General features: G+C 37.7%; 1 protein-coding gene across 1 annotated transcript in view; it reads left to right on the top strand.

Moving 5' to 3' along the window:
* The window catches only part of LOC136866572 (glutamate receptor ionotropic, delta-1), a 295,948-nt gene that overhangs the window by 198,241 nt on the left and 69,827 nt on the right, over positions 1 to 27,880 (top strand). The window lies entirely within an intron of this gene.

Genomic DNA, 27,880 nt, shown 5'->3' with positions numbered 1-27,880 from the left:
ACTAAACTAGAAGGTGGGGATGGAGCACAGACTGACGTGCAGAATCGGCAGGAGAAACGCAGGATAAGAAAATGGCTGGGCCACGGTGCACAAGAAGAACAAGAGGCACAGAAGAGTGGAAGAACACTATTTTAAATTGTGGTGAGCGGCTGTATTAGAAGTGAGCTTTTCAGTACACTAATGACAGAACAAATAATACATAGAGAGCAATTCATCCGGTCATTTGCAAGAACTTACGATATCAGATGTAAGGTTTTCAGGCGTTTGCTCTATTAACCAGCCTTTCGCCTTAGGTCTGACACTAGACTCATCAGAGTGGAATGTGTCAGACCCTACCCACTGACGCTGGGATATATGCAGGTGAACTTATCAGAAGCCTGGTCTGATAACTGCATACGGGAGATAAATCTCCACAATGGAATTATTGTCCGCCTAGCATACGATATAACAGTTGTACTTTTTGGGAATTTGTTTTAAGTCGCACCGACACAGATAGGTCTAATGGCGGCGATGGGATATAAAAACGCTAGGAGTTGGAATTAATTGAGGAACAGCCCCAGATTTTGACTGCTGTGAAAATGAGGAACCACGGAAAAACAATTCAGCAGCGCTGCCAACAGTGGGATTTGAACCCAGTAACTCCCGCAGCTCACAGCGCACGGCCACTTATATGTTGTTAAAATATGATCATGACTAGCGCCGGGTAGATATATCGAAGTGTCACATAGAGACAAACATATTTCAGTACGATTGAGGAAGTTAGGACCAGTTATAATTTTGTCTTTTTTCTACTTTAGTTTCCGTAGCGTATTTGATAGTTTAATGTCTTTTTTGCCTTTTAAGGCTGTTGTGGATATTTTCTGTTGTTATTTATGTACCAGCAGAAGCACCCGTTCTTCGTACGGGTTATCAGAATCTGTCTTTAGTCACTCATACTATCGGTGTGACTGACTTCATTAGATATTTATATCACTGGTGTATTTACTTAAGTACGTAGGAATTATTTGTCAGGTTTGGAATTATAGGGTATCTTCTTCCTCTTTTCTTCTTGGGGCCTCTAAATATTAGTTCCTAATTAGCGTCGACCTCTAAGATCTTTTTCTACCATGTTTTCCCTTCATTCCCACCTAGATATACCTGCTCCCTTCACAAAGCTGCAGGTTTAGTGTAAGTATACTTCCGCTAGATAGTAAAACAAATATAAATATTATTGAACGTATTTGATTGATCCGACATTTCGTAACTATTACAAATGATCAAGGAAATACGCGATGGATAAAATAAACTACTATAATTATCTAGAATTATAATTCTCAGGTCGCACATCATATAGCCTAATGTATCTTAGTATTGCAACCTTTCCACCCCACGCCATTTGCCGGACAGAACCAAATGACTGCATGGTAATCCCTAAAAAAATCGGGATACTGCCATATAGCACCATACGCCAAAGCGCCTGATGGAAAGGGACCTTTTTAGTCTAGAGTCAAATGCCACCTCATCAGGAAGGAACAAAAAAAATTCAGAATGATGGGGGAGCAAATGCTCTTCCGACCGTGCAAGGGTCTACTGCACCCTTCCGTTCCAAAGAATCAAACCACCGACCTCCCAAGGCCATGGTACGTTCGCGGCAGAAGATCAAAGAAAATAACACATAACTAGCTTAAAGGCATAAATGAACGGAAGGAAACCTGGGATACAATGTTATTCGGCAAAATGACAGGCAGACAAAAGTTTAAATACCTATTTATTGAGTCTTGATAAATCAAATTAATTAAAGGTCGATCCTGAATATTTATAGTATATCAATGTTGAATATGCAATGTCCAACGGACTAAATACAAATTGTTAAGTGTCAAAAAAAAATTATTTCTCCTTTACTTCTATCTTCTTCCCGACATGATGATAAATATTACATCATAATTTGTATAACATACTTTTCAAATTAAAAAAAAATCAGAAATATCCTTATAAATGCGACGGTTATCATTAATAACTTTCTTCACTATCAGAAGAAGCAATTATTTATACAACAAATTAAATTGAAGATAACTTGAAGTGGTCACCTAACTAAATTAATTATATTACAAAAATAAACAAAGAATAAATGAATGCTAGTCGATATAATCCTAATCAAAATAAAATGACTGATGTCGGGTCCAGAAATCGAACCCACATCCCAATGAATCGAATGACAAAAATTACGACAATAAAACTCGATTTGTCATCCACATAAAGAGTGAAACACGACTAAAAGCATGTATAAAAAAAGGAAAATATGTACACAATATGAAAAATAATCAATAACAATATACACATGCAATTGGCTGTATATAAGAAATGTGACAACAAAAATCCATGGTTGCCTCAGAACTCGAACCAATGATATCCAAGATAGCATCGACAAACGGGACTAAAAAAACTGCCTTTCTTAATTAATCATATGGTCTACAAATAAATGATAATACAGGCGTTCCAGTTAGTTAAATATTATTATAAGATCATACATGAAAAAGTCAAAGAACCCTTTAAACAATAATCGGTGTCGCACGGCCTTCATTCTAAGCGGAATAGCTCGAACAATACAGCATACGGTAATCCTTTAAAAGGGACAAACCTTCTTCACTCTCCCCTCATCGTAAATCTCTGGACGTCAAAGTCCGGGTAAATAATGGCCCAGTGTGGCAGAAATATCCTTTCAACATCTCAAGGTGAAAGCAAATCGTTTCCCTTGGAACACATATTTGTTAAATAATCTTATTTCATTATATATTCTCATATCATATTTCCAAAGCTCCACTGGCTTATAAATTCACTGTCCTGCCATAATTCTATAATACAATATCAATCCACTGTTCATTTTCTTATATTCACATCCATCAACTCAGAATGACCGGCTTCGATTCCATCCGATTACAGAATACAGCCTAGGTTTTTCCTACGTTTTAAAATCAAATCAATAAAATCAAATATGGATTTTAAACATATCCATAACGTTTTTCGCATATATAGAAAGGGAAAATATTTCACATAAAAGGAAAACGCTGATCTCAATAGGAGGGCGTCTGTTCGATGTCTAGGCATGTCACAAGTTACGCATATAATTAATACAGCCATATACAAATATATCATCATGCGAATTACATGAAAATAAGAATGCCTTGCTATCCTAATGTTAACTGTTGATAATTCATTTTTACAAGCATAATCACATGCATTATCATAATAAGCTTGGATATCACGTAAATAAATATACAAAATTACGGCTCGGCTCAGTGCCAAAAACAAATCCACTATCTATTACATTTACCTAATCTAAGCACTCTGACTAACTAATATTTTATCATCACGTCAAATACATGCATTACGTTAATTATATATATATTTAAGCCCATGGAGTAGACTATAAATTCCATGAAATGAACATAAATGAATATGAAGACCACTCACAGTTCTCTTTCTAATTAAAAAAATACATGCAATTTACATGTCTAACCTAATTTACGTGATCTGCATAATGAATAACCGCGCATTTATTAAAAAATTATTTCATTTTAGTACTTATCATCATGTCGTAACAATCCAAGGTTCGGGTCCCGGGTAAGACCCTCATTGTTTCCTTTTAAGCTTCCATGGAGTTGACGTTGGTCACGGGTTCATGTCCGTTGCTATTCCCGCTGAGCTCGTTCATATTCCAATGGTTATCTTCTACACTTATAACAGTTTTTATGAGATTAAGACTTGTTGCGTCACTTTAACACAAAAAATACAATTAATAACACTATAATGAAATTAATACTTGTTGCATCACTTAAAAAGTTACAATTATACCGTTCTTGCGATCACATAACTTCAACCTGTTTTTAAATACTATTTTTTGTAGACAATTACAATATTCTCGAAGATATAAACTGTACATTTACAGTCTGAAACACTAAATAGATCAGAACACCATCAAACCGTGGTTCTGCTTTGGATTCTTCGCGTGAAAGTGGATACTGTTGTCATCATCTGATTCCTTTTATAAACTTTCCCCCTTCCATGCAAGAGACAATGGATAGTCCCCACTACTTTTTTTAATTAATAGTTCCACGTGTCGTATGACATCGGTAATACACTCAAACGTGTGACTCAGATTCTTAAGTAGTCTGGTTATGTGCGGAACCTGAAATGTTCGGCCATTTATTCAAAATTAATTATCAAAATAATGCCCCAACAATGTCTTCCATGAAGGTGCTGCGTACAAGGGACGCTTAGCTTGTTATATAATGCAACGATTGCGTATTCTTCCACACGTTAATATATTATAAAGACTTAGAATTTTGGCAGATGTCTATAATTAAATCATATCACATCCCGAGGTTTCCCATATTAAATATTATGCATGTCTCGAAATCTCATCATAATAATGCGATTCGCGAGCTGGCAACATCGTGTTCGGCCATTTTTTCAACGGGTGACGGTATCATTATCGATTTTTCTGGCTTGAGATTTTCTTCCCTCTCTCTCTATCTGTGTATCCTTTTAGTTAAGACGGAGTGGTGTTTAGCAGGTTACAAAGGTTGTGTAAGCATGTGCAACCAAATGCAACTTTTTGTAACAAGTACGAGGGAGCTTTACAAAGGTTTTTCACTGCCAAATAATTAATTAATAAATATGTACATGTCCGATAAGGTCACATCTGCCTTTCCGTCGGACTCAAGAAATTTGGAAAGGGTTACAAATTTCTTGACTGATTTCAATTTATTGAAGAGACGCTCATTTACATATTTAATTGTGGTCTCTTCGGCAGTGTATTGTTCTCAAGAGCTCTCGGTTTTCAACCCTAAACCTTTGGTTATCCCGTTCGAGTATAAAAGCAAGTTGACCCAAAATTTCTCGACGTTGTTCTAATTCTTCACAATTTTGACACCATGGGATATCCTCGTCTTCCTGGTTTTCAATCCTTGTCATCTGGACTTCAGCTTCCTCAAGATTCTCATCTTCTTCATCCTGTGGAATGTTGTCATCATCTTCATCTTGATCCTCTCCTTCCTCCTCGGAGTTCTGGCCTGGCTGGTCCAAATTTGCTCTAATGCTTCCTGGTGGATAATGTAATTTTTGATTTTATTTTATCAAGTACAGTTTCCTTCAATCTGGGATCACAATCTGAAATAAAGGTATTTACTTTAATGTCCCTTATCCTACTACTCTGAAGATAGAGTTTGACACTTTAATCTTTCTTCTCTCTTTTCCTGCCAGAATGTCCTAATGATGTCGATGCTTCTGGATCGTATGTCATCACTAAAGACTTCCATTTAAGATCCCTACTTATCTCTCCTTGAGTTTGCAACTCTGGACCTCCACATTCGGTTACTTGCTGCAACGCGACTGTCTTCCGTCTGTTCTGTCGATTACGTTCCCGTTGCTCCACGTATCGTCTGGGATTCCAAATTCTCCCATCTACTTTTTCTTTCCACTTCGCGGGTTGTGGCTTCAATCCTCTTCTGCGTCGACTTTTCCTCCTCGAGTACCATCTTCTCGGACTAGTACACCGTCCGTACTTGTAACAGTACCGTTTGATATGATACTGTCCTTTCCGTTGGCCTGACGATCCATTCTTCTTTCTTCAAAGCTGTGGTCTCCAATTCAAACCTTTCGTGCTACTGTGCGTCTTCTTTTTCTTCTTTCTTATGCCTGAATTCTTCGATGAGATAGACTGTTTTGCCTCCTTTTGGATACGCACTCCCGTTTTACCTGATATACCTAATGTCTGAGTCTCAACACAATCAACGCGCTCAATTACCGTTTCCTCTAAATTCTCACTCGATTTATCCAACTCTTTACATATTTCTTCTTTACCTTCTCTATAGAACCGTTCATCTTTTCACTACTCTGTCTTATATCTTGACCTAACTGTTGAAAAGTGTTTTTAATGTTCTCATTCAACTGATCGAATTTCTGATCAATTATATTTATAATGTTTTCATTACACTTTTTAATGTCTTCACTATTCTGATCTATCTTCTGAACAATCACTTTCATATTTTTATTAATGTCCTCTATCAAAGCCCTCATGGCTTCCATATCCATTCTACACAATATTTCAATAAGGTGGGCCCCCCTTAACTCGATCCTCGGATTAGGAGAAATCAACTTGAAAATGAAATCAATTCAAGGTCAACTTAATCCAAAATCATAAAATTTTCACAACAATGTGACTTGAATTAATTATATAGCCTGAATACAGCTATCTCAAAATTATTCAACAGTATAATTTATCAAGGGTACCTTTCATCACAATATTTTGAATACGTAGCCTATCATTACTATAATTTTTATTATTATTATTATTATTATTATTATTATTATTATTATTATTATTATTATTGTCATATTTATTATTATTATTATTAATTTTGAATAAGTTCGTATAATAAAAATATCGCAAGTTAAATACCAACACAGGTGGTATATGCCAATAAATTAGGCCATCCTTCCAGTATTGAGGCAGATACACCTAATACACTGGGTAATATCGTCCCAAAACTTTCCACATGAATCCTAACTTACTGCCACTTAACAACAAACACTAAAGGCATGAGGTCACCTTTACCTACAGCAAAACATTAACACAAATTTAATAAATGATTCACTATGAGTAATGAGGCCTGTTACAACCAGTACCTCCTGACAAGTACCCATGAATACGATTACCTGAAGGGTATCGATATTCATTTTTCCTCAGATTTGGGAAAACCATTTTATTGTTTCCCGGGATTTAATTAAATCCCTACATGATTTTGGGTACCTCAATTACTATGAATGACTGTCCTGGTTATCGTCCCTTAGACTATAACCACGATTATGTTTTCATTTTGCCATAAATATCACATTAATTTTAATCTGTCATTCACTTCTCATACTGATCCAATTATCAACATCCCATAAATTGAACAACCATCGTGTTCCTTCATATAATAATTGGTCAGTCCTATATTCCTAAATATGGCATTACCATGCCTGACGCCCATTTTCGCAAAAGTTATCATTTGAAATTATCTCTATCGAAAACATCGAAAAAATTCCGAAAATGCCGAAAATACCTAACATTGTAAATGCCTAAAAATGCCGAAAATGCCCAAACGCTGGGCGCCAAATGCAACCTTTCCACCCCACGCCATTTGCCGGACAGAACCAAATGACTGCATGATAATCCCTAAAAAAAATCGGGATACTGCCATATAGCACCATACGCCAAAGCGCCTGATGGAAAGGGACCTTTTTAGTCTAGAGTCAAATGCCACCTCATCAGGAAGGAACAAAAAAAATTCAGAATGATGGGTGAGCAAATGCTCTTCCGACCGTGCAAGGGTCTACTGCACCCTTCCGTTCCAAAGAATCAAACCACCGACCTCCCAAGGCCATGGTACGTTCGCGGCAGAAGATCAAAGAAAATAACACATAACTAGCTTAAAGGCATAAATGAACGGAAGGAAACCTGGGATACAATGTTATTCGGCAAAATGACAGGCAGACAAAAATTTAAATACCTATTTATTGAGCCTTGATAAATCAAATTAATTAAAGGTCGATCCTGAATATTTATAGTATATCAATGTTGAATATGCAATGTCCAACGGACTAAATACAAATTGTAAAGTGTCAAAAAAAATTATTTCTCCTTTACTTCTATCTTCTTCCCGACATGATGATAAATATTACATCATAATTTGTATAACATACTTTTCAAATTAAAAAAAATCAGGAATATCCTTATAAATGCGACGGTTATCATTAATAACTTTCTTCACTATCAGAAGAAGCAATTATTTATACAACAAATTAAATTGAAGATAACTTGAAGTGGTCACCTAACTAAATTAATTATATTACAAAAATAAACAAAGAATAAATGAATGCTAGTCGATATAATCCTAATCAAAATAAAATGACTGATGTCGGGTCCAGAAATCGAACCCACATCCCAATGAATCCAATGACAAAAATTACGACAATAAAATTCGATTTGTCATCCACATAAAGAGTGAAACACGACTAAAAGCATGTATAACAAAAGGAAAATATGTACACAATATGAAAAATAATCAATAACAATATACACATGCAATTGGCTGTATATAAAAAAATGTGACAACAAAAATCCATGGTTGCCTCAGAACTCGAACCAATGATATCCAAGATAGCATCGACAAACGGGACTAAAAAACTGCCTTTCTTAATTAATCATATGGTCTACAAATGAATGATAATACAGGCGTTCCAGTTAGTTAAATATTATTATAAGATCATACATGAAAAAGTCAAAGAACCCTTTAAACAATAATCGGTGTCGCACGGCCTTCATTCTAAGCGGAATAGCTCGAACAATACAGCATACGGTAATCCTTTAAAAGGGACAAACCTTCTTCACTCTCCCCTCATCGTAAATCTCTGGACGTCAAAGCCCGGGTAAATAATGGCCCAGTGTGGCAGAAATATCCTTTCAACATCTCAAGGTGAAAGCAAATCGTTTCCGTTGGAACACATATTTGTTAAATAATCTTATTTCATTATATATTCTCATATCATATTTCCAAAGCTCCACTGGCTTATAAATTCACTGTCCTGCCATAATTCTATAATACAATATCAATCCACTGTTCATTTTCTTATATTCACATCCATCAACTCAGAATGACCGGCTTCGATTCCATCCGATTACAGAATACAGCCTAGGTTTTTCCTACGTTTTAAAATCAAATCAATAAAGTCAAATATGGATTTTAAACATATCCATAACGTTTTTCGCATATATAGAAAGGGAAAATATTTCACATAAAAGGAAAACGCTGATCTCAATAGGAGGGCGTCTGTTCGATGTCTAGGCATGTCACAAGTTACGCATATAATTAATACAGCCATCTACAAATATATCATCATGCGAATTACATGAAAATAAGAGTGCCTTGCTATCCTAATGTTAACAGTCGATAATCCATTTTTACAAGCATAATCACATGCATTATCATAATAAGCTTGGATATCACGTAAATAAATATACAAAATTACGGCTCGCTCAGTGCCAAAAACAAATCCACTATCTATTACATTTACCTAATCTAAGCACTCTGACTAACTAATATTTTATCATCACGTCAAATACATGCATTACGTTAATTATATATATATTTAAGCCCATGGAGTAGACTATAAATTCCATGAAATGAACATAAATGAATATGAAGACACTCACAAGTTCTCTTTCTAATTAAAAAAAAATACATGCAATTTACATGTCTAACCTAATTTACGTGATCTGCATAATGAATAACCGCGCATTTATTAAAAAATTATTTCATTTTAGTACTTATCATCATGTCGTAACAATCCAAGGTTCGGGTCCCGGGTAAGACCCTCATTGTTTCCTTTTAAGCTTCCATGGTGTTGACGTTGGTCACGGGTTCATGTCCGTTGCTATTCCCGCTGAGCTCGTTCATATTCCAATGGTTATCTTCTACACTTATAACAGTTTTTATGAGATTAAGACTTGTTGCGTCACTTTAACACAAAAAATACAATTAATAACACTATAATGAAATTAATACTTGTTGCATCACTTAAAAAGTTACAATTATACCGTTCTTGCGATCACATAACTTCAACCTGTTTTTAAATACTATTTTTTGTAGACAATTACAATATTCTCGAAGATATAAACTGTACATTTACAGTCTGAAACACTAAATAGATCAGAACACCATCAAACCGTGGTTCTGCTTTGGATTCTTCGCGTGAAAGTGGATACTGTTGTCATCATCTGATTCCTTTTATAAACTTTCCCCCTTCCATGCAAGAGACAATGGATAGTCCCCACTACTTTTTTTAATTAATAGTTCCACGTGTCGTATGACATCGGTAATACACTCAAACGTGTGACTCAGATTCTTAAGTAGTCTGGTTATGTGCGGAACCTGAAATGTTCGGCCATTTATTCAAAATTAATTATCAAAATAATGCCCCAACAATGTCTTCCATGAAGGTGCTGCGTACAAGGGACGCTTAGCTTGTTATATAATGCAACGATTGCGTATTCTTCCACACGTTAATATATTATAAAGACTTAGAATTTTGGCAGATGTCTATAATTAAATCATATCACATCCCGAGGTTTCCCATATTAAATATTATGCATGTCTCGAAATCTCATCATAATAATGCGATTCGCGAGCTGGCAACATCGTGTTCGGCCATTTTTTCAACGGGTGACGGTATCATTATCGATTTTTCTGGCTTGAGATTTTCTTCCCTCTCTCTCTATCTGTGTATCCTTTTAGTTAAGACGGAGTGGTGTTTAGCAGGTTACAAAGGTTGTGTAAGCATGTGCAACCAAATGCAACTTTTTGTAACAAGTACGAGGGAGCTTTACAAAGGTTTTTCACTGCCAAATAATTAATTAATAAATATGTACATGTCCGATAAGGTCACATCTGCCTTTCCGTCGGACTCAAGAAATTTGGAAAGGGTTACAAATTTCTTGACTGATTTCAATTTATTGAAGAGACGCTCATTTACATATTTAATTGTGGTCTCTTCGGCAGTGTATTGTTCTCAAGAGCTCTCGGTTTTCAACCCTAAACCTTTGGTTATCCCGTTCGAGTATAAAAGCAAGTTGACCCAAAATTTCTCGACGTTGTTCTAATTCTTCACAATTTTGACACCATGGGATATCCTCGTCTTCCTGGTTTTCAATCCTTGTCATCTGGACTTCAGCTTCCTCAAGATTCTCATCTTCTTCATCCTGTGGAATGTTGTCATCATCTTCATCTTGATCCTCTCCTTCCTCCTCGGAGTTCTGGCCTGGCTGGTCCAAATTTGCTCTAATGCTTCCTGGTGGATAATGTAATTTTTGATTTTATTTTATCAAGTACAGTTTCCTTCAATCTGGGATCACAATCTGAAATAAAGGTATTTACTTTAATGTCCCTTATCCTACTACTCTGAAGATAGAGTTTGACACTTTAATCTTTCTTCTCTCTTTTCCTGCCAGAATGTCCTAATGATGTCGATGCTTCTGGATCGTATGTCATCACTAAAGACTTCCATTTAAGATCCCTACTTATCTCTCCTTGAGTTTGCAACTCTGGACCTCCACATTCGGTTACTTGCTGCAACGCGACTGTCTTCCGTCTGTTCTGTCGATTACGTTCCCGTTGCTCCACGTATCGTCTGGGATTCCAAATTCTCCCATCTACTTTTTCTTTCCACTTCGCGGGTTGTGGCTTCAATCCTCTTCTGCGTCGACTTTTCCTCCTCGAGTACCATCTTCTCGGACTAGTACACCGTCCGTACTTGTAACAGTACCGTTTGATATGATACTGTCCTTTCCGTTGGCCTGACGATCCATTCTTCTTTCTTCAAAGCTGTGGTCTCCAATTCAAACCTTTCGTGCTACTGTGCGTCTTCTTTTTCTTCTTTCTTATGCCTGAATTCTTCGATGAGATAGACTGTTTTGCCTCCTTTTGGATACGCACTCCCGTTTTACCTGATATACCTAATGTCTGAGTCTCAACACAATCAACGCGCTCAATTACCGTTTCCTCTAAATTCTCACTCGATTTATCCAACTCTTTACATATTTCTTCTTTACCTTCTCTATAGAACCGTTCATCTTTTCACTACTCTGTCTTATATCTTGACCTAACTGTTGAAAAGTGTTTTTAATGTTCTCATTCAACTGATCGAATTTCTGATCAATTATATTTATAATGTTTTCATTACTCTTTTTAATGTCTTCACTATTCTGATCTATCTTCTGAACAATCACTTTCATATTTTTATTAATGTCCTCTATCAAAGCCCTCATGGCTTCCATATCCATTCTACACAATATTTCAATAAGGTGGGCCCCCCTTAACTCGATCCTCGGATTAGGAGAAATCAACTTGAAAATGAAATCAATTCAAGGTCAACTTAATCCAAAATCATAAAATTTTCACAACAATGTGACTTGAATTAATTATATAGCCTGAATACAGCTATCTCAAAATTATTCAACAGTATAATTTATCAAGGGTACCTTTCATCACAATATTTTGAATACGTAGCCTATCATTACTATAATTTTTATTATTATTATTATTATTATTATTATTATTATTATTATTATTATTATTATTATTATTGTCATATTTATTATTATTATTATTAATTTTGAATAAGTTCGTATAATAAAAATATCGCAAGTTAAATACCAACACAGGTGGTATATGCCAATAAATTAGGCCATCCTTCCAGTATTGAGGCAGATACACCTAATACACTGGGTAATATCGTCCCAAAACTTTCCACATGAATCCTAACTTACTGCCACTTAACAACAAACACTAAAGGCATGAGGTCACCTTTACCTACAGCAAAACATTAACACAAATTTAATAAATGATTCACTATGAGTAATGAGGCCTGTTACAACCAGTACCTCCTGACAAGTACCCATGAATACGATTACCTGAAGGGCATCGATATTCATTTTTCCTCAGATTTGGGAAAACCATTTTATTGTTTCCCAGGATTTAATTAAATCCCTACATGATTTTGGGTACCTCAATTACTATGAATGACTGTCCTGGTTATCGTCCCTTAGACTATAACCACGATTATGTTTTCATTTTGCCATAAATATCACATTAATTTTAATCTGTCATTCACTTCTCATACTGATCCAATTATCAACATCCCATAAATTGAACAACCATCGTGTTCCTTCATATAATAATTGGTCAGTCCTATATTCCTAAATATGGCATTACCATGCCTGACGCCCATTTTCGCAAAAGTTATCATTTGAAATTATCTCTATCGAAAACATCGAAAAAATTCCGAAAATGCCGAAAAATTCAAAAATTCCGAAAATGCCGAAAATACCTAACATTGTAAATGCCTAAAAATGCCGAAAATGCCCAAACGCTGGGCGCCAAATGCAACCTTTCCACCCCACGCCATTTGCCGGACAGAACCAAATGACTGCATGATAATCCCTAAAAAAAATCGGGATACTGCCATATAGCACCATACGCCAAAGCGCCTGATGGAAAGGGACCTTTTTAGTCTAGAGTCAAATGCCACCTCATCAGGAAGGAACAAAAAAAATTCAGAATGATGGGGGAGCAAATGCTCTTCCGACCGTGCAAGGGTCTACTGCACCCTTCCGTTCCAAAGAATCAAACCACCGACCTCCCAAGGCCATGGTACGTTCGCGGCAGAAGATCAAAGAAAATAACACATAACTAGCTTAAAGGCATAAATGAACGGAAGGAAACCTGGGATACAATGTTATTCGGCAAAATGACAGGCAGACAAAAATTTAAATACCTATTTATTGAGCCTTGATAAATCAAATTAATTAAAGGTCGATCCTGAATATTTATAATATATCAATGTTGAATATGCAATGTCCAACGGACTAAATACAAATTGTAAAGTGTCAAAAAAAAAATTATTTCTCCTTTACTTCTATCTTCTTCCCGACATGATGATAAATATTACATCATAATTTGTATAACATACTTTTCAAATTAAAAAAATCAGAAATATCCTTATAAATGCGACGGTTATCATTAATAACTTTCTTCACTATCAGAAGAAGCAATTATTTATACAACAAATTAAATTGAAGATAACTTGAAGTGGTCACCTAACTAAATTAATTATATTACAAAAATAAACAAAGAATAAATGAATGCTAGTCGATATAATCCTAATCAATATAAAATGACTGATGTCGGGTCCAGAAATCGAACCCACATCCCAATGAATCGAATGACAAAAATTACGACAATAAAACTCGATTTGTCATCCACATAAAGAGTGAAACACGACTAAAAGCATGTATAAAAAAAGGAAAATATGTATACAATATGAAAAATAATCAATAACAATATACACATGCAATTGGCTGTATATAAAAAAAAATGTGACAACAAAAATCCATGGTTGCCTCAGAACTCGAACCAATGATATCCAAGATAGCATCGACAAACGGGACTAAAAAAAACTGCCTTTCTTAATTAATCATATGGTCTACAAATAAATGATAATACTGGCGTTCCAGTTAGTTAAATATTATTATAAGATCATACATGAAAAAGTCAAAGAACCCTTTAAACAATAATCGGTGTCGCACGGCCTTCATTCTAAGCGGAATAGCTCGAACAATACAGCATACGGTAATCCTTTAAAAGGGACAAACCTTCTTCACTCTCCCCTCATCGTAAATCTCTGGACGTCAAAGCCCGGGTAAATAATGGCCCAGTGTGGCAGAAATATCCTTTCAACATCTCAAGGTGAAAGCAAATCGTTTCCCTTGGAACACATATTTGTTAAATAATCTTATTTCATTATATATTCTCATATCATATTTCCAAAGCTCCACTGGCTTATAAATTCACTGTCCTGCCATAATTCTATAATACAATATCAATCCACTGTTCATTTTCTTATATTCACATCCATCAACTCAGAATGACCGGCTTCGATTCCATCCGATTACAGAATACAGCCTAGGTTTTTCCTACGTTTTAAAATCAAATCAATAAAATCAAATATGGATTTTAAACATATCCATAACGTTTTTCGCATATATAGAAAGGGAAAATATTTCACATAAAAGGAAAACGCTGATCTCAATAGGAGGGCGTCTGTTCGATGTCTAGGCATGTCACAAGTTACGCATATAATTAATACAGCCATCTACAAATATATCATCATGCGAATTACATGAAAATAAGAGTGCCTTGCTATCCTAATGTTTACAGTCGATAATCCATTTTTACAAGCATAATCACATGCATTATCATAATAAGCTTGGATATCACGTAAATAAATATACAAAATTACGGCTCGGCTCAGTGCCAAAAACAAATCCACTATCTATTACATTTACCTAATCTAAGCACTCTGACTAACTAATATTTTATCATTACGTCAAATACATGCATTACGTTAATTATATATATATTTAAGCCCATGGAGTAGACTATAAATTCCATGAAATGAACATAAATGAATATGAAGACCACTCACAAGTTATCTTTCTAATTTAAAAAAATACATGCAATTTACATGTCTAACCTAATTTACGTGATCTGCATAATGAATAACCGCGCATTTATTAAAAAATTATTTCATTTTAGTACTTATCATCATGTCGTAACAATCCAAGGTTCGGGTCCCGGGTAAGACCCTCATTGTTTCCTTTTAAGCTTCCATGGTGTTGACGTTGGTCACGGGTTCATGTCCGTTGCTACTCCCGCTGAGCTCGTTCATATTCCAATGGTTATCTTCTACACTTATAACAGTTTTTATGAGATTAAGACTTGTTGCGTCACTTTAACACAAAAAATACAATTAATAGCACTATAATGAAATTAATACTTGTTGCATCACTTAAAAAGTTACAATTATACCGTTCTTACGATCACATAACTTCAACCTGTTTTTAAATACTATTTTTTGTAGACAATTACAATATTCTCGAAGATATAAACTGTACATTTACAGTCTGAAACACTAAATAGATCAGAACACCATCAAACCGTGGTTCTGCTTTGGATTCTTCGGGTGAAAGTGGATACTGTTGTCATCATCTGATTCCTTTTATAAACTTTCCCCCTTCCATGCAAGAGACAATGGATAGTCCCCACTACTTTTTTTAATTAATAGTTCCACGTGTCGTATGACATCGGTAATACACTCAAACGTGTGACTCAGATTCTTAAGTAGTCTGGTTATGTGCGGAACCTGAAATGTTCGGCCATTTATTCAAAATTAATTATCAAAATAATGCCCCAACAATGTCTTCCATGAAGGTGCTGCGTACAAGGGACGCTTAGCTTGTTATATAATGCAACGATTACGTATTCTTCCACACGTTAATATATTATAAAGACTTAGAATTTTGGCAGATGTCTATAATTAAATCATATCACATCCCGAGGTTTCCCATATTAAATATTATGCATGTCTCGAAATCTCATCATAATAATGCGATTCGCGAGCTGGCAACATCGTGTTCGGCCATTTTTACAACGGGTGACGGTATCATTATCGATTTTTCTGGCTTGAGATTTTCTTCCCTCTCTCTCTATCTGTGTATCCTTTTAGTTAAGACGGAGTGGTGTTTAGCAGGTTACAAAGGTTGTGTAAGCATGTGCAACCAAATGCAACTTTTTGTAACAAGTACGAGGGAGCTTTACAAAGGTTTTTCACTGCCAAATAATTAATAAATAAATATGTACTTGACCGGTAAGGTCACATCATAAATGTTGAGAATTTTTTTCAAGTCAAGGGCGCACCCACTTGTGTACAGTATATAGGTTTTCATCGTTACAATGATCGTAAACGTGGACCAAAATATCGGCACTAATAACATCTGTGATCCTACTACTCCTTTATTTGAAAAAAAATAGTTTAAACTATAGGTAACAGACTCCGCAAAATGCTGAAACCTAAGCCAGTACGTAAAAACGGAGATCCATCGGCAACCGCTAGTCGCTGTACTAAGGAAATCTCCGGGGCTATTCTTCTTATACTTCACTCCTTTTCCATCCACTCCCAAAGGAGTGCTATGAGCGTCTTACACAACAGTTTATTTTTTCCAGATAGTAAGTCATACGTGTATCAATTTTGGTTGGCAGCTATGCCCAAACGTACATGCATAATCTAGCTGCTGTAGAATCCTGGAGCTGACATTGCCATGGTCATGGCCGTTCGTTTCTTTATCCGATTCCTAGAGCAGGGAGAGTGTGTTTCCAATATCTCTATAACGATTGGTTTTAGGGCCTTAATACATGGTCTTCGGGCCCGAAGCTTTTACCGAGTTTTGTTCTTTGTGTCAAGGGGCTTAAAATGAGCTTCGTCTCGTCCTTGTACGAAAAATTCGATTTCGCTTATATTAGCCTATTATTTTAATATTTTTATATCTCCCGTCGTCCCCCCCGAATTGTTTTGAAAATAAAATACAACTCATGTTACTCACTGGCAATGTAGCTCTTATAGGTGAAGTAATTTTTAAAATCGATTCAGTAGTTTTTGAGTCTATCCCTTACAAACAAATATGCAAATTTTTCCCCTTTATGATATTAGTAATTATAGAAGTATATATTACATCACTACACATACAGTTGCCGTCAGGAAGGGCATACAGCCGTAAAACAGGGTGAAATTCTCATGTGTGACACAGTTCAAAGAGATTCCAAGTACCAATTTTAAAGTCTGTAACATCTTCATTTTTTGAGATATATATATATATCCTCATGTGCACTATGTCTTCTGGTATGGGCTATATCAAATTTTTTACTTTCATTGACCTGTCTCACTGTCATCCTTGGCTTTTACAATATGAAAGTGACTGAGGTATGAGTGATGCTAGTAATACCATTCCTTATGCAACCAGTCCCTGTTATGAATGCTGTGAAAATATCGCTCATAGGGTCTGTTGGTGCATGCATTTTAGTGGGCTTGGCAGACTGATATGTAATAGCAACGGCTGGCTCGGCGAGGAAAGGAACGGGAAACTACCTCGCTCCTCATTTCCCTTGTACGCCTCTTCAGTAACACCTAGGCTATTATGACAGCTGTTGGCGAAGCTGCAGAGGATCAAACCAGCCTTCGGGCTGAATACCCAATACCCAACATACATACATATCCTCATATAAATAATTCAACTCCTTCCTCACTTCTTTTCACCCACCCCGCCCCCAAGTGAAAACGAATATTTGTGCTCTTTTATTTTTAAAAGGGATTCCAAATATCAATTTTCATGTTGTAACATGTTAAATTTACGTGATTTATTCTAGATAATTTCGCTGCTGTAGAATCCTGAAGCTGACGTCGCCATGGTTACGGCAGTTCATTATTTTATCCGATTCCTAGAGCAGGGGTAGTGTGGTGCCAATATCTCCGTAACGGTTGGTTTTAGGGCCTTAAAACATGGTTTTTGGGCCCGTAGGGCTTACCGAGTTTTGGTTTTGCGTCAAGAGGATTAAATTGAGCTTTGTCTCGTCCTTATACGACAAATTCGATATTTTGCCTATATTAGCCTATTATTTTCATATCTCCCCCCCCGTGCCCCCCACCTCGAATTGTTTTGAAAATAAAATGCAGCCCATGTTACTCACTCGCAATGTAGCTTTCTACAGGTGAAGTAATTTTTAAAATCGGTTCAGTAGTTTTTGAGCCTATTCGTTACAAACGCATTTTTCCTCTTTCTAATATTAGTATAGAAGTATAGATATAGATAAAATGAATCAGCGGTAAGACAAAGTATAATTTCAATGTACTGTATTAATAATGAAGAAAAACATGATTTTAACTTAATGAATAAAAACAACTTGAAAACTTCCTCTATATAACACTAATCACAAGAAAATGGAAGAGGTCCGATACTTCGAAAAATGTAGGTGTCGGCTAAAGAAAGGAAGGAACCACGAAGAGCGTGAATAAGAAAAACTCCCTGGGCCTTGCAAATCTAATACCGGCAGGGTAGGAACAGAACAAGAGTTGACCAAGGGAGGTCAGACAGGAAAGGTAAGAACGAGGAACCTGACATAAGTAAGTTGAAGCAACGCCAGACTCAGCTGGGGGAACCGTGGTTGCCAACTCACACTCCCTGGTGCCCCTTTTAGTCGCCTACTCTTACGACAGACAGGGGATACCGTTGACGTTATTTTATCATTCCCACCCACAGGGAGATGGACGATGTGATGCAGATGTGTTTTACGTAGCTTACCTTAAAATGTCTTTATTATTTTCGTGCCCATTTTTGTCATTATTAAAAACCATTTTAATTACTTCACTGCCTACTTCCTAAATGTTAAGTGCTTATTTTAACAAAAATAAATGCCTGAACTTCCGGACTATAATCATGACATGTTGCTGTTTGAGTCATGAGTCCATAGACTAGTTTGATGCAGCTGCGCATACCGCCCTATCCTGGGCTAACGTTTTCATTTCTACGTAACTACTGCATCCTGCATCTGTTCTAATCAGCTTGTAATATTCATACCTTGGTCTACCCCTACCGTTATTACCGCCTACACTTACCTCAAAAACGAACTGAATAAATCCTGAGTGTCTTAAGGTCTGTCCTATCATTCTATCTCTTCTTCTCGTCAAATTTACCCAAATCCGATTCAGTATCTCTTCATTCGTGATTCGATCTATCTATCTCACCTTCAACATTCTTCTGTAACACCAAATTTCAAAAGCTTCTGTTCCCTTTCTTTCTGAGCTAGTTATCGTCCATGTTTGACTTCCATACAATACCACGTTCCAGACGAAAGTCTTCAGAAACATATTTCTTATTCCTATATCAATGTTCGATGTGAGCGAAGGTCTTCCTCACTTGTGTTAGTCTGCATTTTATATCCCCATTACTTTTGCTATCGTTAGTTATTTTACTACCCATGTACTTCATTAGACTTTACTTCCTAATCTAATATTACCTGCATCACTTGCCTTCGTTCGACTGCACTCCGTTACTTTTGATTTGTTTGGCACCTATTTATTTTCATCTTGTACTCCTTACCGAAGACTCCGTCCATACCATTCAAAAACGTCTCTAGATCTTCAGAAGTCTCAGACAAAACAACAATATCATCGGCAAATCTCAGGGTTTTGATTTCGACTTCTTGGACTCTGATTCCATTTCCAAAAAAAGTGCAGCCTTGCCTCATTCCTTTCTGGATTGTTGCTTCTTTTTCAAATCCCTAGATTATTATCACTGCAGATTGCACATAATTATTCATGACATATGCAGTTAAAAGATAATGATAATATAATGTCTTGCTTATATTTGTCGAACAAAAAGGTTATTCAATTTAGAAACAACTTGGGAGTACAATTACAAATGTAAGCAAACATTATTACTCTCATAGTACAGTCAGCACGGACCCTAAGATGAAGTTTATCTCTGATAACGTCGTAGTAGTATACATCGATGGTATGCCCTACAATTTAAGTAGGGTATAACGAGAACCACTTTGCCCATTTGATTGTGTTACAAATCTTAACTCTGTGGCAGCGTCGGAAATGAATCAACACTTATTGCACATTGTAATGTTCTGGGAAAATTTTCTTCGCTGCTCGCATGTCATGGCCTATCGTTTGTGTTCTATGACATGGATGCATGACAGTCAGAATTAGTTACAAACGGAAATTTACATAACCTAGAAAGAAAACGGCGAATTCGATTTTCTCTTCATCCATTCGTGTTTTCTTCTACGACATTGAACTGAGGAGTGTTTGCTTTCCGAGCACACAAAGAAACTACCTGGCTTGGAAACATCAAACAGACTTATATCACGAAAGGAGTACAGTATTGCGTCATACTTACATGACATATTCCTGCAATCTCAAATAATATTCCTTTCATAGCTGTACAGAATATGTGCGTCATATAAACTTGCATCTTATAAAAAAGTGACACTAGGTAGTACAATACATACAACCTGATACCGAAGTGAATAACAATAATAATAACTGGATTAACCTGAGGATTGGTTCAGGGTCAACTCAGTGGTTATAAATGAGAAGCTACCCGACGTGGGATGGCAGCCACCGTCTATCTGCAGGTCTTCAGAATTGTAAACGTACATTAAATTGTTATTCGAGCGCGATTGAACTTCTTTAACTGATGCCGTTGCCTTTTTCTTTACCCCAAATCTCTTCATCTTCTCGCTGTGGCTTTTCTAGCGATCTTCTGACCAGGTTTTCTTGGTGGTAGTGCATAGATAATGTTAAAAGCGGTGATTGTAGACTAATTTTTTGAACCTAGAACCTGTCTAATACAATGTCACCTGTAATGGGAAGATTTTTCCAACTTCGAGCAACCAATTTTTTAAACTTTCATTGATAAGGCAAGGTTCAGAATTTTTGGGCCAATCTCTGGTTGCTCATTCTGAGAAGACGTCCAGTAAATTTCAAACGTCTTTTTCTACATGTGTCTGAGTGTTGGTACAGGTCATGAGATTTCCTTTTCATCTAAACATTGTTGTTACTATAGAGTGTGTATATGCCAATAAGCCCAGTGCACAGAGACTTGCATTTGCCTTCCTCAGTGCCATATTTCTTATATTGTGGGCTTCCTTTCTGTCTTCAGACCAGGTTGTTCCAGTCTTCTTCTTTGGTCTTCCCTCTTGGTTAACTTGCCATTTGCTAATTTTGGACCCGAAGATTGCCGTGCTTTACACATCTGCTGGTGTAAAACGTGCGTGTCCAAATCAGTTTTAATTTCACCAATGCATTTCATTATGTCTGTTTTAGCTTTACACATATTTTCATAGAATACGACTATTTTTTTAGCTTGTACTAGAACTAGGGTCTGGGGTCGAACCCGAGGTTAAGCCTGGACACGTAGGCAGTCCACGCCGCCGATCAGCCCTCCCCATATTTTGTTTGCATGAATTTTGGTGCATGTTTGTTGCACGCCATGATTTCTGTCTTTTCAAAATATGTGCTGAGGCCGATATTTTCCGGAGTTCAATCTGATTTTGAAACATCTCAGGTTAATATTGCTAGGTCGTCCGCAAATGCTAAGCAATCTTTCTCTAGTTTCCTCTGCCTAAAGTGATTCGTTGGTGAATTTTGAGGACCAATTTCTATTTGCGCCATTCTTGTGGCACTTCTTCAAGGACGCAGTTGAAGTGTAAAGGTGAGAGTCCATCTCCTTGTCTTACTCTTGTTTTGTTTTCAAAGGGATCTGACGTTTCCTCCATGAATTTAGCTTTGTTCTTCGGGCCTGTCGGTGTTTTATGTCTAAACCTTATTATTTCAATATTTGAAAGAGTGATTTGCGGATAGAAAGCTTTGAAATGTGGTGCTGCAGGAAAATGTTAAGGATTCCTTGGACAGCTCATAGCACGAACACATCAATCCTGAACCAACTTCAGATAAAAGTTCGTCTATCGTGTAAGGTCTCTCAACGAATTGTACGCTACTTTGGACATATAATGCGCCGAGATGATAGTCTACAAAAGCTGATTGTTGAGGGCAAACTCCAGGGAACCAGACAACGAGGACGAATACCAACGCGATGGATTGACATGGTGAACGGCCCCCTACAGTGTTCTCTCAGAGTAACCACATTGAAAGCTTTAGATAGGGAAGAATGGCGGAGTATGGTTCATCGGCTAGAGGGCTGAATATTATGATAGTCACGACGCCTCAGTCATGAGGCAAAACGAAGAAGAAGAAGAAGAAGAAGAAGAAAAAGAAGAAGAAAAATCATAGGCTGTATTGAAATCAACCAATGTGCAGACTAAATTTTTGTTACAAATTTTCTGATGTCTTAGGATTAGCTTGATGTTCAAGGTTCACTCTTTACACGATCAGCCTTGTCTGAATCTTGCCTGATACGTTCCGATTTGTGGTTCTAGTTGTTGTTGTCCTCTATCAAGAGAACATTGCGATAGAATTTTGTCTGCAGCCGATACTAGTGAGATTCTTCTGTAGTTGTTTACAGTTGTCCTGTCTCTCTTCTTGTGCATCGGGTGAATTAATGCATTTTTCCATTCTTGTGGGATTTGTTATATTTTCCAAATGTCATTCATGATTTTTGTGATTTCTTTTATGGTGTTTGGGCCTGCTGATTAAAGAACTTCCTCTGTGATTCCATCCTCACCCAATGCTTTAATGTGTTTTGTCTGCTGGTAATGAATTTGGATTAGTATTTTCAGATTTTTGTGGAGATAATTTTTGTGTTGGTTCTGAACAGTTCAGTAGTTCTTTAGAATACCTTGTGTGTTATTATTATTATTATTATTATTATTATTATTATTATTATTATTATTATTATTATTATTATTATTATTATTATTATTAGTAGTAGTAGTAGTAGTAGTAGTAGTAGTAATAGTATGTGTTGTATTATTTTATTGAACTGAACGTAACGGGCTTTCGCCACCCAGAAAGAGTGGTGCTACATTGCTGCAGTGGAACATACAGGACGAGTATTCGGTTGTGATTCGATGATTACACTTTCAGGTCCCTCTGACCGCAAGTTTGGACAACAATCAATACAGGATGTGCCCACCACGAACTGCAATTCATTAATGAATTCGTCGAGGCATGGAGTCAATAAGGCCCTGGATCGCTTCCTGAGGAATTGTGGCCCATGCTTGCTGCACTGCACTGGTCAGTAGTTCCAGAGTTGTGGGTGGCTGAGGACGGTTGGCCAGTTGTCGACCCATCATGTCCCACACATGCTCAATAGGACTAAGGTCCGGGGATCTGGCGGGGCATTCTAAGGTTGTGATGTCGTGGAGAGCTTCTCTGGAGATACGTGCAGTGTGAACCCGGGCATAGTCCTGCTGAAACATCCCATTAGCAATGTTCGCCATCATAGGGGCAACCATTGGATTGAGTACCCTATCAACGTACTGTCGAGCAGTCATAGTGCCTTCAACAATCGCTAATTGTGATTTCACATTAAAGCCAATAGCTCCCCAGACCATAATGCTTGGTGTTGGCCCAGTGTGCCTCTCGACTATAAGATCTGGGTGGCCCCTCTCCCCAGTACGTCGGCGCACACGATTCCGGCGATCACTGCGGGCAAGACAGAAGCGCGATTCATCACTAAATACGACCCTATGCCATTCGTCAACCCACGTCGATCTTTCTCGACACCAGGCCAGCCTTACACGTCGCTGTTGTGGGGTCAATGGATCACCTTCTGCAGGGACACGGGCTCGTAAGCCAACTGCACGCAGGCGATTAGTGTTGGCTACTGAATGCATGATTCGAAGCAGTGTATCGATTCATTGAAGTGTCCGAGTTAATCGATTCACAGGAACGGCGAGCTCACGGCACACGATTCAGCTTACTCCCAGTGGACAGTGCTGAGTGACGCACTCACTGGACGTTGACGGGGAGCCGAGCTTCCGCTGCAGCGAGACGGTGAATCATGGCACATCGAAAGAATCGTGAACGAGCGCGCCTCAGTGAGACACATGATACACACGGCTCCTTATCGGCTCACTGGACACATGGAGAGCCGAGCTTCCGCTGCAGCGAGACATACAGTGAGCCATAGCACACCGAAAGAATCGTGAACGAGCCGGCTCAGTGGGACACAAGATACACACGGCTCCTTATCGGCTCACTGCAGCGAGACATACAGTGAGCCATGCTGCACTGAAAGAATCGTATGCTATAATGGACTCTCGAGCTCAGCTCATTTGAAAATAATACCCATTTGCATTCTCTGTCCTCTTCTTACAGGGAGGTTTCAATAATAGATGGATTTATTTGTAGTGTTAAAAAGTTAGTCACAACATCATTCTGAAGTAGCTAGTAAGTAGGTAGGCTATTAGGTTATACTATTTATTAGTTTAATGAATCTTAGTATTATAACTTAGTTGGCATTTGACAATTAAACTCGACTCTAGCCTGCCCTATGACTATGAGTCATGTTCATGACCACTCAAAAGTACCTGTTTTATATTGGAAAGAACGGCTCAGTATTCTCTCACTTCATATGTCACATCGTTGCACAAGACTTCAATCATATGTGGACAGGCGCAATAACAGTATGTTGAATCAGAAAACCAGCGGGCTACTGTACATCTCGGGTAGCCTATACAAAATATGACGATTAAAAAAATCCTCAGCTGATAGAAAAATACATATTTTCAAAAATGACTGAGCGAGTTGCCGAGCGGTTAATATCGTGTGGCTATGCGCTTGCATTCGGGGGATGGTGGGTTCAAATCCCACCGTCGGCAGCCGTTAAGATGGTTTTCCGTAGTTTCCCCATTTTCACACCAGGAAATGCTGGGACTGTACCTTAATTCAGGCCATGGCTGCTACCTTCCTAATCCTAACCTTTCCCACCCTGCGTCGCCGGAAACCTTCGATGTATTAGAGTAACTAGCATTTTTTCTAAGAAAGGAGTTCATAGTATGAAGAGCAGATGGCAGCTGCGAGCACTGAATGCTGTTGCTGCTGTCTTACCAGCACATACTACACAGATGCAGTAGGAGCGGTGACCAATGAGCCGTGAATCGGATCACTGTATCGATTCAGTAACGTGAACGGAATCAAATGAATCGATTCAGTAAAATGAATCGAATGTCCCATCACTACAGGGGATTACCAAGTGTTTGTTGTGTAACGTGGGGTGCCACAGCCGCTCGAATTTGCGCTGCTGTTGCATGGGGTTCCATCCGGGCCATCCGAATGATGCGGCGATCCTCTCTCACAGTTGTCTGTCGCGCCAGGCCTGTGCCAGGTCTACGAGTGTGGGTACCTTCATTTAACCACTGCTGCCATACACGATGTACCGTAGATGCCTGTCGGCCAACACGTGCAGCGACCGTCCTTAGCGATAATCCAGCCTCACACAGCCCAATTACCTGAGCTCTCTCAAACGGCGACAGTTGTTGATAGCGTGCTCTTCTCTGTCGTCGAGGCATGTTTGGCGGGGAACACTTCACTGCACAGACTGCAAGTCAACTACGCTACACCAGAGTCCGTATACCAGAGTTGATTCCTCCGCGATCAATCACGTGGGGAGACCTGTAGCAACAATCCAATGGGTCTGAAACTTTGATCGTTTACATACCTACATGGCATCGTTCCACATCTTAAAAACAAACAGAAACGACCAATGCCTTCATGGTGTTGCAATTTCCATTTTCTTCAGTGCAAACACTTACAGACTCTTTATAGCTAAGCACTAACTACTTAACTACCTCTAAATCTACTATGTAGCATCTTGCACATGGGAGGATCACCAGCTCCACATGCAACACACCACCTCTACTTATAACTAAACTAACAACTTTATTACATTAAATGTATACTAACTCTATCCTAAATCTGTCTGGCCGCGACATCACCCCTGGTGAGGAACTCCTACCACCCTTCCCTCGGATGTCACGACCAGACATGCCTCATGAGGCTCGGAAACCGATATCTCGTAGACCCCTTAAGCTGTCACTATTATTTCCTCACCACTCCTTCATGTAACAGCCCACATGTGTGCGGATTAGTAGTAGTAGTAGTAATAATGATAATAATATTTGCATCAGAAACCTTAACTTTAGGAGGTCATTATAAAATTTCAGAAGTTTCAGAATACAAGAAAAAGGATTTTGGATCCAAAAGCAAACAGCAGACCTCTATAGTTTCATCAATACTGTACGAAGGAGACGTTTAACATTTCTTGGACACATTTTGAGGATGTTTACAAACAGGCTTACAAAAATATTACCGAATGTAGGCCTAATCAATTCTCAAAATAGGAGGGAAAATGATGCGAAAATGTCGTGATAAATCGTGTTGTCTTCAGGATCTCAGTAAACAAGCACACATTTATGGCGAAAAATAGCAGCAGGATTGTTACAAAATGGTCAGAAGAATGGAAGAGGCAACACACTAAGTTTATGAAGAGAATTTGGATGAATAGGAAGGCGAAAATCATCAAGCCAAGAAGTCATTGCACAGGTTCGAACGCGCTCTATAATACGATGATAATAGTATAATAATAATAATAATAATAATAATAATAATAATAATAATAATAATAATAATAATAATAATAATAATAATAATAATAATAATAATAATTGTTCCGGGATATCTGTGGAATGCAGAGGTGAAAGAAGGTGCCGGGATGAATGGGCCTAACTACAAAGTCAAAGTTAATTTAAAATTTTAACAAAGGTTATTTTTTCTTTTCTTTTTCAAAATTAACAAATAACAAAGTAACAGGTACCAGTAGCAAAAAAAAACAGGTCTAGGTAAGACAAGATTGGTGGTATAGACGGATCTTGGGCTTCAAGCCCTACTACACAGTTCCTGAGCCACACGCTCAAAATTACAAAGGTCACCATTTATGCAAGGGCAGAACACCCCTCAATACCTGGAGCACTTGCTCCCAGCTTTTAACCTCAAGCACTTTTACAACACTTGAAAAGATCTGACACGCTCTCAGTTTTTCAAGCATATTCAAGGCAATATCAGACTTTACAATTACTTGCCATCAAGGTACAATTTACACAAATGAAACGGGGGTATCTCGTACCCAACCTACTGGCCCTTAGCAGAAAACGAACAGGTTAAGTAAATGGCCCGAAACACCAAGTTGAATGGAGGCGTGTACTTGTACTCCTAAATATGCATTCTTAAAACCTAAAAGGCACTAGGCCGATGAAACAGGGGCTATTCCCAAACTATGGAAGTGACTCGTATAAGAATAATTTAATACATTACAGAAAGGAAGAAAACCATTTACAAAACGTAGTCATCTCAAACCAATATGAAGGGGAGCTGGAGAGGGTAAATCACTCTCTATCCGCGAATTACAGTTGCAGATTTTATGAAATTTTCACATTAGCCGGCAGAACTTACATTTTAGAGAAGAAGGTTACATATTAAAGTTTCGGACCTATCCCTCGGGTTAAACTGCGGAGCTAGCAAGAAATGAGGATGTTAAATGGCCATTACCTTGCTGAAAAACTGCTACCTGATGAAAGAGGCACCTCCCGTCTCCTGCTTCACATACACACACTCAGTTAGATGCTGATCAAGTGGCCAAGAGCCGTAAAAATCCACAGTTTTAAACCTTCGGGGAAAGTTCGAGACCTTTCATGAATAATCAAGCCACACCATCTTAATTTTATTGGCTAGCGTAAAGTTACACACCAAATCGAAGGAGAAGCCTGTGATAGGCCGAAAAATAATTACAGAAATTAGAGATTGGCTGAATTCAAAACTGGCGGAAACAAAAGATCAATATTGCCAACCCAAAAATGAATGAACATAATTTAGTAAAGAACAAACTTATGAATATAAAATTTCTTCAAATAAAGTTCCTTCACTTCGCACCAGGGTGCATGAT

This window comes from Anabrus simplex, chromosome 3 (assembly GCF_040414725.1).
Source record: "Anabrus simplex isolate iqAnaSimp1 chromosome 3, ASM4041472v1, whole genome shotgun sequence".
In the NCBI taxonomy this organism is placed as follows: domain Eukaryota; kingdom Metazoa; phylum Arthropoda; class Insecta; order Orthoptera; family Tettigoniidae; genus Anabrus; species Anabrus simplex.
The sequence above is the reverse complement of the archived record's forward strand: the minus strand, read 5'-3'. Positions and strand labels throughout refer to the sequence as shown.